This window comes from Mustelus asterias, chromosome 8 (genome assembly GCF_964213995.1).
Source record: "Mustelus asterias chromosome 8, sMusAst1.hap1.1, whole genome shotgun sequence".
NCBI classification, from domain to species: domain Eukaryota; kingdom Metazoa; phylum Chordata; class Chondrichthyes; order Carcharhiniformes; family Triakidae; genus Mustelus; species Mustelus asterias.
In genome coordinates, this window is record NC_135808.1 from 114,330,328 (window position 1) to 114,348,812 (window position 18,485).

Here is an 18,485-nt window from a genome sequence, read left to right on the forward strand (position 1 = left end):
TGTATGTTAGCCTTAAGAGACTTATGGACAAGGACAGTCAGGTCCTTTTGTACATCCACACTTCCTAATTTCTCTCTCTTTGTAGCATCCTTATTGCCTAAGGGTTGCTTATCATGGCTTTTGCCATGATCTCACTATGGGGCAAGGCAAAGAGGCTGGCCCCAAGGACTCTGCCAATTGAACCCACACTGTTGATGTTATTGTGCATCACCTTCTGACCATTTGAGCGAATGATCCTACACTCTGTCACAGTCAAAACCATTGATGTGTACTTCTCTGAAAACAATTGATAGAATTGCTCCACATAGTCCTCATATCTTTTCATATCAGAATAAAATTTAACATATTTAAAGGTCTAGTTAGAAATGCTTGGAGTTGCAAAATGGAATCCTCAAAACATAGGAAACATAGGAAATAGGAGCAATAGGCCATTCAGCCCTTCGAGCCTGCTCCACCATTCAATTTATCATGGCTGATTCTCTATCTCAGCACCATACTCTCGCTCTCTCCCCATACTCCTTGATGCCGTTAGAGTCTAGAAATATCTCCATTTCCTTCTTCAATATATTCATTGTAAAGATCTCAGAATTCAATGTAATAAAATTGGAATTTGATTCAATGACCATGATCATGGCATTTCTACCCTGGGAGGCATTGAGGTGAACACTGATACTTAGGGTGGGAGTTTTCAGCCGCACTCGCTCCAAACTGGAAAATCCCGCCCGAGATCTACGGACATTTGCGTAGTTTCCCCCCGCACTCAAAACTCACGGGTACATAATAGATGGAGCCTGAACCCCAACTGGGAGGCCCAAAGATCATCTCAAATTGGGCCCTAGACCTCATTTCCATCATTCAAGCATTTCTGTCATGATGTTTTCATAAACAGCATGCCTTTTGCCATCATTCCAAAGTTGAGGTGCCTGCCTCCGTGGGTGGTAGCTCTCAGCTACGTCCTAGGAAGGTGAATAGGTTTGGAGAACAATAGAGTGGCAGCCATTGTGGATCAGCAGCAACTCAGGATTGCTGTTGGGGTCAACTTCATGGTGCTCGTCCATGAGAGTAGCAGCAACTGGCAGATCTATACTGTGGTCCCTTTAATGTTGTAAACAATCTCTAAACATGTTACGGGATGAAAATTAGAAAGGAAAATAACATTTCAACAAGTTTGCCAACTATTCTCTGTGATATCCCAACGAACCTTTGGAAGTACAACCCAGCTAATTGGCTTTTGCTGGTTGAAGAAGATGACTGGCTGGCTCTGGCATATGTGTGTTCTGAAAAGTGATCAAAGGCACTTTAAAAGATTTCTTTGCCACATACTTTAGCTGGTGAAGATGGGACTTTAGGCTAAATGCCAGTTTAGTCGATGTTTAGTCCAGCGCATCGTTTGGTAATGGAGTTGTAATCAGTCTGAGGAGAGCCATTTGGAGGCTTGTTTATCAGCTAATTGCCAATTAGAATGCCTGCTACCAGGGCTCTTGGATTTCTGAGGAGGAATCTTTGGTGTTGCAACATAAATAAGAGAGTTATAGCTCAACAAACAATTGTTCATCCAGTCATGGAATATGCAAGTTGTGTATGGGATCCTTATATAATGAGAAATCAATAATAGAATCAGAAATCACTACAGTGCAGAAGGAGGCCATTCAGCCCATCGAATCTGCACCGACTCTCTGACAGAGCATCCCACCGAGGCCCCATCCCCACAAACCCACTTATCCACTCCACCATCCCCCCCAACCTATATATCCTTGAACACCAACGGAAAATTTAGTATGGCCAATCCACTTAACCTGCACATCTTTGGAATGTGGGAGGAAAACGGAGCACCCAGAGGAAACCCACGCAGACACAGGGTGAATGTGATAGTCGCCCAAGGTTGGAATCGAACCCGGGCCCCTGGCATTGTAAGCCAGTAGTGCTAACCACTGTGCCCCCAATATCAATAGGATGGAAGTGATCCAAAGATGTGTTACATGATTCTGCACAAATTGGTCTGGAAATACACCAGCGTCACATCCTTGTTCAAAGATTTTGATTTGATTTGATTTATTATTCTCCCATGTATTAGTATACAGTGAAAAGTATTGTTTCTTGCGCTACACAGACAAAGGTAGGTCCATTCTGATGGCAGCAGGGAAGAAGCTGTTCTTGACTTGGTTGGTACGTGTCCTCAGAGTTTTGTATTTTTTTCCTGACGGAAGAAGGTGGAAAAGAGAAGTGTCCAGGGTGCGTGGGGTTCTTGATTATGCTGGCTGCTTTGCCGAGGCAGCGGGAAGTGTAGACAGAGACAGTGGATGGGAGGCTGGTTTGCGTGATGGATTGGGCTTCGTTCACTACCCTATATAATTGTGGTCTTGGGCAGAGCAGGAGCCATACCAAGGTGTGATACAACCAGAAAGAATGCTTTCTATCGTGCATCTGTAAAAGTTGGTGAGAGTCGTAGCGAATTTCCTGAGCCTCCTGAGAAAGTAGAGGTGATGGTGGGCTTTCTTAACTATCTCGTCAGCATGCAGGGGACCAGGACAGATTGTTGGTGATCTGGACACCTAAAAACGTAAAGCTCTGGACCATTTCCACTTTATCCCCATTGATGTAGACAGGGGCATGTCTTCCACAACGCTTCTTGAAGCCGATGACAATCTCCTTCGTTTTGTTGATTTGGAATGGGAATCACTACTACAGCAAAGGAAGGAGGAAACTATCATAGAAATCATAGAAACACTACAGTACAGAAAGAGGCCATTCGGCCCATCGAGTCTGCACCGACCACAATCCCACCCAGGCCCCACCCCCACATCCCCACACATTTTACCCACCAATCCCTCTAACCTATGCATCTCAGGACACTAAGGGGCAATTTAAGCATGGCCAATCAACCTAACCCGCACATCTTTGGAATGTGGGAGGAAACCAGACCACCCGGAGGAAACCCACGCAGACACAAGGAGAATGTGCAAACTCCACACAGACAGTGACCCGAGCTGGGAATTGAACCCAGGTTCCTGGAGCTGTGAAGCAGCAGTGCTAACCACTGTGCTACCGTGCCGCCCCAGACTAGACTGACCATGTTTTGCAACATGTCCCCCTTATGTAGCTGTTGAAGCCCAAACTGATCAATGTCCAGTGAACAGAGAAGGGGAGAGGGAAGAGCTTCTTCAATAAACAGTGTAGAAACTTTAAGATAAAATGATTGATACCTGTTCTAACATGGCAAGACAGTTTAGCTCATGGAATAACATTCTCTGGACACTGAAGTATAGAAATATTCCAGTCATGGACCTTATTTCTTCTGGGAAAATGATTTAAGTGATTCACAAGTTATTTGGCTCCAACATTTTTTTTGAGCACATGCAAACCATGTATATATTTGATAAGAATGTGAGCAGGTTATCCTGAAGCTGTGTAATATCAATCACTGCGCAAATTGCAAATTGAGAGCATTTTAGGAATGGAAAAACAGAACCACATTTCAGCAACATTTAGTTGAGTATCTGGAATAGAAATTAGATTCCCTTGTACCCAAAGAGAAAATGCTGGAAAATCTCAGCAGGTCTGGCAGCATTGGAAGGAGAGAAAAGAGCTGATGTTTCGAGTCTAGACAACCGCTTTGGGGTCGTCTGGACTCGAAACGTCAGCTCCTTTCTCTCCTTACAGATGCTGCCAGACCTGCTGAGATTTTCCGCATTTTCTCTTTTGGTTTCAGATTCCAGCATCCGCAGTAATTTGCTTTTATCCTTAGATTTCCTTGTGCTCATTCTACAGCCAAAGAACAGATGGAACAATCTTCAAAGGATCAAAGGGCTGGATCTCCCAGCTGCATGCGCCCCAAGACCGGAAATTCCTGCCCAAGGACAACAGCGCTTTAAATGGTCCACCACATTCTCTGTCCCGCTCACTACGATTCCCATGGCGGGCAGGACGGGAAAATTACACCCAATGCCCTGCACAGCAAGGATGCCTGAAGGACATCTGACCAGATATTGGGTCAAGACTTTTTTTGACATTACTGATGGCTGCCTAAACAAGGGGCCATGCACTTTACATACAGGTGGGGGCTTAATTGAGAGAATCCTCTACTAAACTGGATTCTGCAGAATCAGGCGAAGTAGAAGTGTTTCCCCCTCACTCTCCCTCATTCCACAGCACTTGGTGTTATCGCTGCATTGCTGTTCCAAAGAGATTGATATTGATTTTATTTTTGTTTTGTTTTGTGTCTTCTCACACACTTTTCCCTTTTGGGGAATACATGGAGAAGTATCAGAAAAATTAGCAGGCCAATTATCAACTTGTTGGAATTGCATCATGAATGGTCCTTCCATAGCCAACAAGTCTTGGAGTGGGACTTGAACGTGGAACATTTGGGTTCAGAGGCAGGGACTCCACTCGCTGCGCCAGCAGCTCACTCAAAGCTATAAGTGACAACCCAAGGCCTAAATTCAGACTGGCCTTAGGCCTCTCAGTTTGAATAGGAACTGATGGTGCATCATTGACTAAGTTTTAAGGTTTATTTATTAGTGGCACAAGTCGGCTTACATTAACATTGTAATGAAGATACTGTGAAAATTCCCCAGTCTCCACACTTGGTGCCTGCAATAAGGGAGAATTTAGCATGGCCAATGCACCTGGGCAGCATGTCTTTCAGACTGTGGGAGGAAACTCACACAGACACAGGGAGAATGTGCAAACCCCCGCATGGGCAGTGACCCAAGCTGGGAATTGAACCTGGATCCCTGGCGCAGTGAGGGAGCAGTGCTAACCATTGTGCCACCAAGTACTGGGTACTCAAGCAAGCCCTAACAAATTTATATACCTTTTTTTTGTAGGTTACAATTTTACCACTTGATGGAACATTAAATAAGAAGCAATTCCTTGATCTGGAGCAATTATCATTGTGCTCTTTATATTTAAGACCCTCAGTGAGGAAGGAATATCAAAGCTGCTAATTATCAATTTTTAAGTTGAATCTGACAAAAATAATTTACCAAAAATGTTCCTTTTTTGCATACTAAGCCAGTGAATTTTATGGTTCTCATACTTAACTAGAAATCTCTCCTGCATGTTCAACTGCTGTGATTTATAATCTGTGACCATTAATAATCATTGGCTCTGGTGCAATCTTGGTGAACTTCTAGTAGTAAATGATGTTTGAACATTTTGAACTAACTACAATTATTCTAACATAATTTATTAATAGGGGTAGTTATAGAATAGGAAATAAATGGAAATTCAATTCTCAGATTCAGTTCTGAATTTAATTGGCAAAAGGCAAAGCAACTTTTTGAACACATACTGTGATAAGTTAATGACTAGGATCCTGAAGGCGCAGGAACTAAAAGTAATAGAAATATTGGGGACTACATCGTTTGAATTTGAAATTGGCAGGCACAGGGTTGGGTCCAATTAGATAGCCTGATAGATAATTGCAGGCATGGCGATTGACAACTTTGTGCTGCCTAGTCATTTGAATAATTGCTGCATGTAGCCAGCACTAACCGTACTGTTTATTGGCTGCACACATCAGCAGGGGACCCAAAACATCTCTTAAAGCTGGCTTGCATCTCCATTGTGGCTGGAACAGGTGCTGGCAGTTCTGCAGGAAATGAACTTGACCTGGTACACAGTGAAGAATGATACAGCATGTATCTCAGCTTGGTATGGCTTCTGCTCTGACCCAAGACCACAAGAAACTACAGGGGGTCATGAACAAAACCCAGTCCATCACGCAAACCAGCTCCCCTCCATTGATTCCGTCTACACTTTCCGCTGTCTCAGAAAAGCAGCCAGCATATTCAAGGACCTCACGTGCCCCGGACATACTCTCTTTCACTTTCTTCTAGTAAAAAAGTCTGAGATCACGTACCAGCCAACTCAAGAACAGTTCCTTTCCTGCTGCCATCAGACATTCGAATGGACCTACGTTATATTAAGTTGATCTTTCTCTACACCCTAGCTATGACTATAACACTACATTCTGCACTCTCCCCTTTCCTTCTCTATGAATGGTATGCTTTGTTCGTATAGCACGCCAGAAACAATACTTTTTGCTGTATACCAATACATGCGACAATAATAAATCAAATCAAATCAAATCAAAAGCATGAGAGAAAGCGAGTTCCAAGTTTCTTGAACATTTTAAAGGCCTTGACAGAGGTGGTGGAAAATGAGGGAAGTGTCCTGTACCAGAGGAGGGGTCTGGGCCCAGTCACATGCCAAAAGGCAGTCAGAGCAGATCACCTTGGAGGTCAATGCCAGGGGCTTAGCTCAGAGGATCTGGCTGCAGTGACCACAGATGAAAGCTCTCTTCAAATGCCATATCATACCAACTGCATCACTGGCTTCAAACACTGAAAATAGAGTCATAGAGGTTTATAGCATGGAAACAGGCCTTTCGGCCCAACTTGTCCATGCCGCCCTTTTTTTAAAGACCCCTAAGCTAATCCAATTGCGCGCATTTGGCCCATATCCCTCTATACCCATCATACCCATGTAACTATCTAAATGCATTTTAAAAGATAAAATTGTACCTGCCTCTACTACTACCTCTGGCAGCTTGTTCCAGACACTCACCATCCTCTGTGTGAACAAATTGCCCCTCTGGACACTTTTGTATCTCTCTGCTCTCACCTTAAACCTATGCCCTCTAGTTTTAGACTCCCCTACCTTTGGGAAAAGATATTGACTGTCTACCTTGACTATGCCCCTCATTATTTTATAGACCTCTGTAAGGCCTCCGATGCTCCAGAGAAAAAAGTCCCAATCTATTCAGCCTCTCCTTATAACTCAATCCATCAAGTCCCGGTAGTATCCTAGTAAATCTTTTCTGCGCTCTTTCTAGTTTAATAATATCCTTTCTATGATAGGGTGACCAGAATTGCACACAGTATTCCAAGTGTGGCCTTATCAATGTCTTGTACAACTTCAACAAGACGTCCCAACTCCTGTATTCAATGTTCTGAACGATGAAACCAAGCATGCCGAATGCCTTCTTCACCAGTCTGTCCACCTGTGACACCACTTTCAAGGAGCTATGAACATGTACCCCTAGATCTCTTTGTTCTGCAACTCTCCCCAACGCCCTACCATTAACTGAGTAAGTCCTGCCCTGGTTCAATCTACCAAAATGCATTACCTCGCATTTGTCTAAATTAAACTCCACCTGCCATTCGTCAGCCCATTGGCCCAATTGATCAAGATCCCGTTGCAATTGGAGATAACTTTCTTCACTGTCCACTACGCCACCAATCTTGGGGTCATCTGCAAACTTACTAACCATGCCCCCTATATTCTCATCCAAATCATTAATATAAATGACAAATAACAGTGGGCCCAGCACTGACCCCTGAGGCACACCACTGGTCACAGGCCTCCAGTTTGAAAAACAATTCTGTACAACCACCCTCTGGCTTCTGTCAAGAAGCCAATTTTGTATCCACTTAGATACCTCACCCTGGATCCCGTGAGATTTAACTGTATGCAACCTACCATGCGGACCTTGTCAAAAGCCTTGCTAAAGTCCATGTAGACAACATCAACTGCACTGCCCTCATCTACCTTCTTGGTTACCCCTTCAAAAAACTCAATTAAATTTGTGAGACATGATTTTCCACTCACAAAGCCATGCTGACTGTCCCTAATCAGTTCTTGCATCTCTAAATGCCTGTAGATCCTGTCTCTCAAAATACCTTCCAACAATTTACCCACCACAGATGTGAGGCTCACTGGCCTGTCGTTCCAAAATCCCCATCACTCACCTACCAACAATATCCATCAGTCAGTCTCTTTCAATTAATCTCAATAGGCAGAGACCTTTTGGCCCACTGGGCAGTGTCCCTGCCTCTGTAACAGAAGTTCAAGGTTCTAGTCTCACTCCAGATCTGTGGAATTTGCTACCCCAAAATGTGGTGGATGCTGGGGCAGTGAGTAAATTTAAGGATGAGTTAGACAGATTTTTAATTGGTAATGGATTGAAGGTTTATGAGGAGAAGGCAGGAAAATGGGGATGAGGAGCATATCAGCCATGATCAAATGGTGGAGCAGAATTGATGGGCCAAATGGCCTAATTCTGCTACTATATTCTATGAACTTATAAACTTATGAACTTGTTGGTCGTGGAAGGCAATTCATGATGTGGTTCACCACATTGATAAATCAGCCTGCTAATTTTTCTGACACTTCCCCATGTATTCACCAAAGGGAAAAGTGTGTGAGGAAATACAAAAAAAATCAATCTCAATCTCTATCAATGTGCACCACTACAACTTGATCCATGGTTCATGGGTCTGCTACCGCTGTAAATAAATTTAGGCTCATTGGATGGGTATGTGAATGTTCTGGTCAACTGAAGGTGTTGTGATTTTGAACTTTCTCTTTCCCATACCTCGAGGTTTAATCACCTCCTCCTCACTCAGTTATAGTGTCCCACTCTGAGATTTCCATTCATGTGATGACAACCTCAGTGCAACCGGTCTCCAGACACTGGTTTGTTGTCATGGAGATGTGTTTAAACCTTTATCAGAAGTGTGTGATGGAGTTGTTTCTAACCCTTCTTCCTCAAGGGATACCAATGAGTGAGGGCAGCACATCATCACTGAAACTCTGACAGCATTTGGATCTCCTCAGTGCTGGTGCCCGAACCCAAGACGTGCGCTTTGGGATGAGATTCCCAGGTTGCTTCACATCTCAGTTGTGGCAGTGTTAGCATCACACAGAGTCCGGTACAGGGGAGGCATTGACATGTGCTGTCTGCAAAATTATGTGAAGGCTGTCAGTGACATCCTGCAGCAGTCTTCGCCCTTCCTTAGTTCAGAGAAGACATGTACTCGCTGGTTGAGACAGAAGGTTAGTTAGCTCTCATTTAATAGAAAGCCTCAGTTTCTTTTATTCATTTGTGGGACATGGGCGTCACTGGCTGGCCAGCATTTGTTGCCCATCCCTATTCGCCCTTGGAGAGCGGTTGAGTATCAACCACATTGGTTCTGGAGTCACATGTAGGCCAGACCAGGTAAGGACAGCAGATTTCCTTCCCTAAAGGACATTAGTGAACCAGATGGATTTTTCCAACAATTGACAATGGTTTTGTGATCATCAGTAGATTCTTAATTCTAGATTTTTTTTTATTGAATTCAAATTCCACCATCTGCCTTGGTGGGATTCGAACCCAGGTCCCCAGAACATTAGCTGCGTTTCTGGATTAATAGATAATACCACTAGTCCATTGCCTCCCCAGTGATCTCCGTTATGAAACAGTCGATAGCAAGCTGGAAGATATTATAAATATATTCAGTTCCACCTTGGAAAGAGCCAGACACCTGACAGCTTATCCCCACAGTCCACCTTCAAAGTCACTGGCAATGCTGTCCTCGCCCTGCTCCAAGGCTTTTTTAATATTCTTTCATGGGACATGGGCATCGCTGGCTGGCCAGCATTTATTGCCCATCCCTAGATGACCTTGGAGGGCAGTTAAGAGTCAACCACATTTCTGTGGCTCTGGAGTCACATGTAGACCAGATCATGTAAGGACGGCAGATTTCCTTTCCTAAAGGACATTAGTGAACCAGATGGATTTTTCAGACAATAGTTTCATAGTCATCAGTAGATTCTTAATTCCAGATATTTTGTAATGAATTCAAATTCCACTATCTGCCATGGTAGGATTTGAAGTCCGGTCCCCAGAACATTAGCTGAGTTTCTGGATCAATGGTCATTGCTGTTGTCTCCACGGTTTTCAGTCCACTGATACAAAGGCTGGAATTCTCTGACCTTGTCCGTGACTGGGATTCTCCAGTCCCGCTGCAGGGAATGGAGATTTGGTCTGAGCCAGACTCTCTGTTCTCGCTGGCAACTGTGGCGGGATTAATTATCTAACGATAATACCACCAGGCCATCGCCCGCCCTGGTTGCTGTTGTGGGGATGGCAGATGGAAGGTTTCAGGGAGGATGTCCTTACTGATTTGTGTACTTCACACATTATTCTTCGCTGCGGTACGGGTGGGAGAATTACACTCTGAACAGCCTGAACAGATATGTCCGTTCTTCCTTGTTCTGCTTTGCATTAGCTCTGTCTATTCTCCAAGTTATGTTACATTATGAGATGAATTCCCACCAGTGTGCCCGTGTCTGTGAACAGTTGCTTTGTGCAGAAGCCGTGGGGTCAGTAAGAATTCCTTCAGCGCCTGCCACACCGCTCCCTGTAGACTCCTGCAACTTGAAACAAATGTAGAAAGCACCAAACACTCAAAGCAACAGCCAGAAGAAATCAAACAATGACTAACCTGCAAGTAGTCGGTAATTCTTTAAATACTGCAGAGCCTTTTCTGTTGCTGCAAGTGTCTTCAACTGTGTGAGGTTAATAGCTGGAGCACTGAGCTCCAAAATGACATCTCTGGTGTAAAATCAGTGTTACATACTGATTAATGTCAAATCTTCCTTCTCTTCATACATTCGCTGCATGTGTGCTAATGCCCTCATCAATATGACTGCCAGTGTAATACGTGCACATCGCAGACACAATTTGGAACTCTAAGGACACTTTACAGCATCCAAACATCAGATACTCATGGACCCAATTTCTCATCCATGGTTCTTAATGTTTGCTTAAGCTGTATTGGAGCTAAAGCGGAGGGGATGGCCTCGTGGTATTTTCACTAGACTATTAATCCAGAAACTCAGCTAATGTTCTGGGGACCTGGGTTCGAATCCTGCCACAGATGGTGGGATTTGAATTCAATAAAAAATATCTGGAATTAAGAATCTACCGATGACCATGAAACCATTGTCGATTGTCGTAAAAGCCCATCTGGTTTACTAATGCTCTTTAGGGAAGGAAATCTGCCATCCTTGCCTGGTCTGGCCTACATGTGACTCCAGAGCCACAGCAACGTAGTTGACTCTCAATTGCCTTCGGGCAACTCGGGATAGACAATAAATGCTGGCTACCCTTTTGCTCGTTATGTATATATAAAAAGCCTTGGGATTTTCCTTAATCAGGTTGGCCAATGAATTTTCGTGACCCCTTTTAGCCCTCCTTACTCCTTGCTTAAGTTTCTTTCTACACTCCTTGCATTCCACACTTGCTTCTTGTGTTCCCAGCCTCCTAGCCTTGACAAATGCTTCCTTTTTCTCCTTGACTAGGCTCACAATATCTCTTGTTATCCCAAAACGTGCCTGTGGTGAACCATAGTTGGTTACCACTATGAGTGCTGAGCCATGGATGGTCAGCACTATGGGTGTTTGTAGATATGTTACTGTTGTCACTGTTGGGGGTTAGGGTTGGGCTGTTCTACCTGTTGATTTTGTTCTGTGGTACACTCCAGTTGGCTCCGCCTACCTGGGCAAGTATAAAGGTCACTGTACTGCCTGGTGACCCTTTAGTCTGGGATTGTATTGTATATAGTGTGCTCCATTCTTGTTAGTAATAAAAGCCTTTATTTCCCGGGTACAATCTAGCCTCCCGAGTGATTTAATCGCGCATCAGTGCCATACTTATCCTTCATCCTTACAGGAATGTGCCGGTCCTGAATCCCTATCGACTTACACTTGAAAGCCTCCCACATGCCAGATGTTGATTTGCCCTCGAACATCTGCCCCCAATCTACATTCTTCAGTTCCTGCCTAATATTGTTGCAATTAGCCTTCCCCCAGTTTAGCACCTTAACTTGAGGACTACATTTTTCTCTATCCATCAGTACCTTAAAGCTTACTGAATTGTGGTCACTGTTCCCGAACTCCTCCCCTACTGAAATGTCGACCACCTAGCTAGGCTCATTCCCCAATACCAGCTCCAGACAAGGTCAGAGAATACCAGCCTTTGTGTCAATGGACCTAAAACTGGGGAGGCAATGGCAATGACTATTAATCCAGAAACTCACCTAATGTTCTGGGGACGAGAGTTCAAATCCTATCATGGCAGATGATGGAATTTGAATTCAATAAAAAATATCTGGAATTAAGAATCCACTGATGATCATGGAACCATTGTTCGAAAAACCCATCTACTTCACTAATGTCCTTTAGGGAAGGAAATCTGCTGTCCTTACCTGTTCTGGTCTACATGTGACTCCAGAACCACAGCAATGTGGTTGACTCTCAACTTCCCTCCAAGGGCAACTAGGGATGGGCAATAAATGTTGACCAGCCAGTGACTCCCATGTCTCAGGAATAAATAAAAAAAAAACAGCTATGCCAATTTTTAGAGAACCTGTCCATTATATTAGGTAAGGCATTGTTTAACAGTATGATTTACCCGTGATGTTACATGCACTAACTGTCACACGCAGATTTGCTCTCAGGCACGGTGGTTAGCACTGCTACCTCACAGCACCAGGCACCCGGCTTCAAATCCGGCCTCGGGTCACTGTCTGTGTAGTGTTTGCACATTCTCCCCGTGTCTGTGTGGGTTTCCTCCGGGTGCTCCAGTCTCCTCCCACAGTCCAAAGATATGCGGGTTAGGTTTAATAGCCACACTAAATTGACCCTTGTGTCAGGAGGATTAGCAGGGTAAATATGTGGGGTTACGGGAATAGGACCTCGGTGGGAGTGTGGTCGGTGCAGACTCAATGGGCTGAATGGACTCTTTCTGCACTGTAGGGATTCTATTCTATGGTTCTGTGGTATCATTTTGCATTAAATTCTGTTGGTTTTATTGTGACCCGATGTGAAAGGGTGGATCGTTCAGTCATTACATTTGATTTTGTTAGATGCAAGATATGGTGAAAGGATAATATGATAATAGTGGAGGAGGTCAAGGATGTGTGATTGTGTGAGGAAGTCACATCTTAATTCCCTTGATGAGTCAGGAGGCCAGTTGCTTCGAAGATTGAGGTTAAGCTATAACTGAACGATAACAAACACAACCCCTAATTTGGAGATGATTCCAACTGTCTTACTGTGAGCTGTGAACTGAACTGCAATCATTAATGTAGTGGTTACTGATTTCTTCTCATTAAGGGGGAGATTTTACTGGCAAAGGGAATTTCGCCCACTCACACTCAGAGGGTGGCGGATGCTCATTCCAGAGGCTGGTACAAGTTCATCGACTTCGCCAAGAAAACGAATAAACAATTTATCAAGGAGCAAAGAGGTTTTCTTTTGCTATTGTCACCATACCCTGGTGGTACCCATGTGAAGATGTAAGTGCATCATTCAACCTGTACTTCATCCGTGACCACTTGTTCCCTCGATTTATAAGTGGTATGCTTGAAAAAAGGACTCTGCAGATAACTGCCAAGATAGTTCAAGGCACAACTCATTCCTTTTGAATTAACTGTGTTCTCTCAGTTTATCTGAACAGTGCAACTGACTGCAAGATTATTGAGAGGCTATGGTGACCACTGAAGGTATAGCTGGTACACCAGTAACAAGCTGTCACTCAGTATGACCAAGCACGCAAACACATTTGCTCTGAATTGGAACAAATCTTGAGTTTGTTCAGAACAAAACTGCTGTGGCTGTTGGTATGAGTCACCTGAAGTCTAATCATTTTGCTGTGTTATATGTTGCAAGGTCTTTGAATTATTAGGATTGTCTGCACATACATCACTGGAGAATAAATACATCTGTTGCCTGGCATTGGAAGAAGAGGAATAGCATTTAACAACATGTATACATTTCTGGGAGTTGCTTTGCAGGTTCTAGGGGGACCAATATCCTGGCAGGAAGCTTGGCTAAGGCTACTGGGGAGACTGTAAACTAGAAAGGTTGGGGGGAGGGAATCATGATGAGGTGACTGAGAGCGAGGAGGTTAGCCTGCAAATAGAGAAGGATTGTACACAGTGTAAGAGGGAGAATAGATGGGTGATGGAGAAGGGGAGAGCTCAGACCAAAGGTTTGAGATGTGTCTATTTTAACGCCAGGAGTGTAGTGAATAAAGTGGATGAGCTTAGAGTATGGATCGATGCTTCAAAGTGTGATGTGGTGGCCATTACGGAGACTTGGGGACAGGGACAGGACTGGATACTTCAGGAGCCGGGTTTCAGATGTTTCAGAAAGGACAGAGAGGGAGGCAAAAGAGGTGGGGGGAGTGGCACTGCTGATCAGGGATAGTGTCACAGCTGTAGAGAAGGTGGAAGCCGTGGAGGGATTGTCTACGGAGTCTCTGTGGGTGGAAGTTCGGAGCGGGAAGGGGTCGATAACTTTGCTGGGTGTTTTCTACAGGCCGCCCAATAGTAACAGGGATGTTGAGGAGCAGATATAGAAACAGATCCTGGAGAGATGTAGGAATAACAGGGTTGTCGTGATGGGAGACTTTAATTTCCCAAACATCGATTGGAAAATCCCTAGTGTAAGGGGTTTGGATGGGGAGGAGTTTGTTAGGTGTGTTCAGGAGGGTTTCCTGACACAGCATGCGGATAAGCCTACAAGAGGAGAGGCTGTACTTGATCTGGTACTGGCTAATGAGCCTGGACAGGTGTCGGATCTCTCAGTGGGGGAGCATCTTGGGGATAGTGATCATAACTCTATCTCCTTTACGCTAGCATTGGAAAGAGATAGGATCAGGCAAGCTAGGAAAGTGTTTATCTGGAGTAAGGGGAAATATGAAGCTATCAGGCAGGAGATTAGAGGCGTAAATTGGAAGGAGGCATTCTCGAGGAAAAGTACTGAAATAAGGTGGCAGATTTTCAAGGAATGTTTGTCTGGAGTTCTGCATGACAACGTTCCGAAGAGACAGGGAGGTTTTGGTAGGTTACGGGAACCGTGGTGCACTAAAGCTGCGCTGAACCTAGTGCGAAAGAAAAGGAAAGCGTACAAAAGGTTCAGAGAGCTAGGCGATGAGAGGGATTTAGATGAGTATACGGCTTGTAGGAAGGGACTTAAAAAAGAAATTAGTAGAGCCAGAAGGGGTCACGAGAAGGCCTTGGCAGGTAAGATTAAGGAGAACCCTAAGGCGTTCTATAAATATGTGAAGAGTAAAAGGATGAGATGTGAAGGAATAGGACCTATAAAAGGTGAAGGTGAGAAAGTTTGTACAGAACTGGAAGAAATAGCAGAGGTGCTTAATGAATATTTTACCTCGGTACTCATGGTGGAAAAAGACCTGGGTGGTTGTACTACAGGACTGAGGCGGACTGAAAAGATTGAGTATGTGGACATTAAGAAAGAGGATGTGTTGGAAATTTTGAATAGCATCAAGATAAATAAGTCGCCGGGACCGGATGGGATGTACCCCAGGTTACTGTGGGAGGCGAGGGAAGAGATTGCAGAGCCTCTGGCGATGATCTTTGCGTCGTCGATGGAGACGGGAGAGGTTCCGGAGGATTGGAGGATTGTGGATGTGGTTCCTATATTCAAGAAAGGGAATAGGGATAGCCCAGAAATTACCAACCGGTGAGTCTAACCTCAGTGGTTGGTAAGTTGATGGAGAAGATCCTGAGGGACAGGATTTATGAACATTTAGAGAAGTTTAGTATGCTCAAAAGTAGTCAACACGGCTTTGTCAAAGGCAAATCGTGCCTTACGAGCCTGGTGGAGTTCTTCGAAAATGTGACTAAACACATTGATGAAGGAAAAGCGGTAGATGTGGCTTACATGGACTTCAGCAAGGCGTTCGATAAGATCCCCCATGCAAGACTTCTCGAGAAAGTGAGAGGGCATGGGATCCAAGGGGCTGTTGCCTTGTGGATTCAGAACTGGCTTGCCTGCAGAAGGCAGAGAGTGGTTGTAGACGGGTCTTTTTATGAATGGAGGTCGGTTACCAGTGGAGTGCCCCAGGGATCTGTTCTGGGACCCTTGCTGTTTGTCATTTTCATAAATGACCTGGATGAGGAAGTGGAGGGATGGGTTGGTAAGTTTGCCGACGACACGAAGGTTGGTGGTGTTGTGGATAGGTTGGAGGGATGTCAGAAGCTGCAGCATGACATAGATAGGATGCAAGACTGGGTGGAGAAGTGGCAGATGGACTTCAACCTGGATAAATGTGTAGTGGTCCATTTTGGCAGGTCAAATGGGATGAAGGAGTATAATATCAAGGCTAAGACTCTTAGCAGTGTAGAGGATCAGAAGGACCTTGGGGTCCGGGTCCATAGGACTCTTAAATCGGCCTCGCAGGTAGAGGAGATGGTTGAGAAGGCGTGTGGTGTGCTGGCCTTCATCAATCGAGGGATTGAGTTTAGGAGTCGGGAGATAATGATGCAGCTTTATAAGACCCTCGTCAGACCCCACTTGGAGTACTGTGCTCAGTTCTGGTCGCCTCATTACAGGAGGGATGTGGAAATTATTGAAAGGGTGCAGAGAAGATTTACAAGGATGTTGCCTGGATTGGTTGGCATGCCTTATGAGGATAGGCTGAGGGAGCTCGGTCTTTTCTCCTTGGAGAGACGAAGGATGAGAGGTGACCTGATAGAGGTGTATAAGATGTTGAGAGTTATAGATCGGGTGGATTCTCGGAGGCTTTTTCCCAGGGCTGAAATGGCTGCTACGAGAGGACACAGGTTTAAGGTGCTGGGGAGATGTCAGGGGTAAGTTTTTCACTCAGAGGATGGTGGGTGAGTGGAATCGGCTGCCGTCAGTGGTGGTGGAGGCAAACTCGATAGGGTCTTTTAAGAGACTTCTGGATGAGTACATGGGACTTAATAGGATTGAGGGCTATAGGTAAGCCTATATATAGGCCTGGGTAAGTAGGGACATGACCGGTGCAACTTGTGGGCCGAAGGGCCTGTTTGTGCTGTATTTTTTCTAAGTTCTATGTTCTATGTTCTAACATTAGTTGTATATTGTAGGGCAGAGAATAAATCAGGATATTAGAGGCACATGTAACAATTATAGTGGGGGAATTTTAAACTTCCTATAGATTGGGCAAATTAAATTTGCAGCAATAGTGTGGAAGATGTGTTCATAAAATGAATAAGAGTTCCAAATTAGTATGTCGAGAAAGCAACTAGGCCTCAGGCTATTCTGGATCTAGTATCCCTGTACATTCTTCCTTTTCGGATAACAGTTCAATTCCCTTTTGAATGCCACCACTGAACTTGCCTCCACCTCACTCTCAGGCAGAGCATTCCAGATCTTAAGCCCTCACTGTGTGAAAAAGCCATGTGGTTTCTGTTGCCAATTATCTTCAATACTGGGCAGCACGGTGTTACAGTGGTTAGCACTGCTTCCTCGCAGCACAAGGTCCCGGGTTCCATTCCTGGCTTGTGTCACTGTCTGTGTGGAGTCTGCGCGTTCTCCCCGTGTCTGTGTGGGTTTCCTCCGGGTGCTCCGGTTTCCTCCCACAGTCCAAAAGATGTGCTGGTTAGGGGCATTGGTCATGCTAAATTCTCCCTCAGTGTACCCGAACAGGCGCTGGAGTGTGGCGACTCGGGGATTTTCACAGTAACTTCATTGCAGTGTTAATGTAAGCCTACTTGTGACACTAATAAATAAACTTTAAATCACAGAATCCCTACAGTGCAGAAGGAAGCCATTCAGCCCATCGAGTTTGCACCAACAACAATCCCACCTAGGCCCTGGCCCCGTAACCCCTCATATTTACCCCACTAATCCCTCTAACCTACGCATCGCAGGACACTAAGGGGCAATTTAGCATAGCCGATGCACCTAACCCGCACATCTTTGGACTGTGGGAGGAAAGCAGAGCACCCGGCGGAAACCCACGCAGACACAGGGAGAACGTGTAAGATCCACACAGACAATGATCCAAGCCAGGAATCGAACCCAGGTCCCTGGAGCTATGAGGCAGCAGTGTTAACCACTGTGCCACTGTGCCGCCCTCTCTCACTCACTTCCTGTCTTTGGCTCTTCCAGCAATGAGAATAGTCTTCCCTGTCTACTTGATCCAGACTCCTCATGATTTTGAATACTTCTATCAAATCTTCTCTCTGTCTTCTCTTCTCCAAGGAAAACAGTCCTAATTTCTCCAATCGATCATTGAATTTCCTCATTCCTGAAACCATTCTCATGAACATTTTCTGCACTCTCTGTGCTACCATGTTCTCACCTTAAAGATCAAGGCTGGGATTTTCCAGCCGTTCGCGTCCCGCTGCCGCCGCAAGCGGGGACGGAGAACTTGGCGCTCAGCCAAATCTCCGTCCTCTGCAGCGGGACCAGAAAATCCCGGACGGCTATGGACGGCTGGAAAATTCTGTGCCATGTCAGTCAAAAGTACCCCTGGTGCCAATGCAGCTACCATCTTACTGTGATTACTGATAGGCTGTGTGTACAACATTTCAACATATCAACAAGATCGTCAACGTCTGAGATATCTGTCCTGGGCGGCACGGTAGCACAGTGGTTAGCACTGGTTAGCACTGCTGCTTCACAGCTCCAGGGTCCCGGGTTCGATTCCTGGCTCGGGTCACTGTCTGTGTGGAGTTTGCACATTCTCCTCGTGTCTGCGTGGGTTTCCTCCGGGTGCTCCGGTTTCCTCCCACAGTCCAAATATGTGCGGGTTAGGTTGATTGGCCAGGTTAAAAATTGCCCCTTAGAGTCCTGGGATGTGTAGGTTAGAGGGATTAGCGGGTAAATATGTGGGGGTAGGGCCTGGG